The 2,107-nt window shown below is 63.6% G+C and overlaps 1 pseudogene; it reads left to right on the top strand.

Annotated features, from left to right (window-relative positions):
• Positions 1 to 961: 961 nt before the first annotated feature.
• On the top strand, positions 962 to 1,469 carry LOC147963023 (uncharacterized; annotated as a pseudogene).
• Positions 1,470 to 2,107: the final 638 nt, after the last annotated feature.

The following is a 2,107-nucleotide window of genomic DNA, read 5'->3' as shown; positions in this document are numbered from 1 at the left end:
GAAAATAAGCCATGGCGACAACCTCACCGCGTCTGGTGCATGTATGAGCGCGCGCCAGACGTAGCGGGCGCGTCGGGACCGCAAGAGTGTGTGCGTGTGTGCGTGAAAATCCAGCACGGGGCGTGTCCGTGCGGGTGGGCGTTGCATGCCTGAGTTTAGGGAGTGGCTGTTGGTGAGTCGCCTGGCACGATCGAGGGCGCGATCGTTGGAGCTCGCCGTGGGGCGCGCGCTGCGGGCACGAGCGGAGCGCGAGCGATCGGGAGGGAGTGGGGGCGTGGGTTTGCACCCGGTGCGCTGGCTCAGGTATAAAGCCATGCGAGGGGCCATTGTAACAGCTGCGGGGTGAAAAGCTCGAGTTCGTGCTCGAAGGAAAATCAAGGTGTTCGTGCACCGGAACTCCGCCGTGTCCCTCTTCTCTTTGTGTTTTCTTCTTCCTCGCTTCGGTTTGGTCTAAGGTGTGGCAACAGAGAGAGAGAGAGATCTAGGGTAGAGGAAGAGCTAGGGCACAGCCACGGCAACAAAGAGAGCAAGGAGGAGCGCGGCGAGGGACTGGCGGTTCCAACAGTTGGCATCAGAGCCACACTCTGTTCAGGGCGCGCCGACGATGTCGCTCGTCCCCTACGTCGGCGGATTGGGCGGGTCATTGCCGCAGCCGTTGCCGGTGCTCACCGATGAGAATTACACCGCGTGGGCGATCAAGGTCGAGGCCAACCTCGACGCGGCCGGGCTCTGGGAGGCGGTGGTCGTGCCAGAGGACGTTGTGGCAGCGGTGATTGCGAAGAAGGACAAGCCTGCGCGGGCATACCTGCTGGGCGTGCTCGCGGAGAACTTGTTGCTGCAGGTGGCGTCAAAGAAAATGGCTACAGAGGTGTGGGCGAGCTTGAAGGTCGGGTTTGTGGGCGCGGACCACGTGCGCGCGGCGCGGCGCGGCACGCTGCGCGGGGAGTTTGAGCTCCTACGCATGGCGGACGCCGAGACCTTGGATGACTTCACCGGGAGGCTCGGTGGGATGGCGGCGCGCTACGCGGCGTTGGGCTCGACCCTGGAAGACGCCGCCCTCGTCAAGAAGCTGCTCGACTCGGTGCCGAACCGCCTGTACCCGGCGGTGGCCGGGATCGAGCAATTCTGCAACGTTGATACAATGGCGTTCGAGGACGCGTTGGGGCGGCTGAAGGCCTTCGACGAGAGGCTGCGTCGGCGCGGGCAGGCGGGCGGACGGCGAGCAGATCATGTACACCGCGGCACAGTGGCGGGCGCGCGAGCAACGTCGGGGCGGTGCGCGCGGAGAGGACGACGACGACGGGGTGCGCAGCGAGGCATCGGGCTTTAGAGGAAACTGGCGCGGCCGCTGCTACAAATGCGGCGAGCGGGGCCATTTCAAGAGAGAGTGCCCACTGCTGCGCAAGGAGTCGGCGAAGGAGCATGCACTGCTGGCCGACGGCGATGTCGAGGACACCGGCCTGCTCTGAGTCGCGGCTTAGGGCGCGAATGTTAGGGCAAATAAGCCGGGGCGACAAGCTCACCGCGTCGGGCGCGTGTATGGGCGCGCACCAGACGTAGCGGGCGCGTCGGGACCGCAAGAGTGTGTGCGTGTGTGCGTGAAGATCCAGCACGGGGCGTGTCCGTGCAGGTCGGTGTTGCGTGCGTGAGTTTAGGGAGTGGTTGTTGGCGAGTCGCCTGGCACGATCGAGGGCGTGGTCGTTGGAGCTCGCCGTGGGGCGCGCGCTGCGGAGCGCGACGCGGGCATGAGCTGAGCGAGCGGAGCGCGAGCGATCGGGAGGGAGTGGAGGCGTGGGTTTGCACCCGGTGCGCTGGCTCAGGTATAAAGCCACGTGAGGGGCCGTTGTAACAGCTGTGGGGTGAAAAGCTCGAGTTCGTGCTCGAAGGAAAATCAAGGTGTTCGTAAACCGGAACTCCGTTGTGTCCCTCTTCTCTTTGTGTTTTCTTCTTCCTCGCTTCGGTTTGGTCTAAGGTGTGGCAACAGAGAAAGAGAGAGAGCTAGGGTAGAGGAAGAGCTAGGGCACAGCCACGGCAACAGAGAGAGCAAGGAGGAGCACGGCGAGGAACTGGCGGTTCCAACAATGACAAACTACTCCAAAAGATATAA

Source organism: Triticum urartu, chromosome 6A (genome assembly GCF_056163025.1).
Source record: "Triticum urartu cultivar PI428250 chromosome 6A, HENAU_Tu73, whole genome shotgun sequence".
Classification (NCBI taxonomy): domain Eukaryota; kingdom Viridiplantae; phylum Streptophyta; class Magnoliopsida; order Poales; family Poaceae; genus Triticum; species Triticum urartu.
This window is presented reverse-complemented; position numbering and strand designations above follow the sequence as displayed.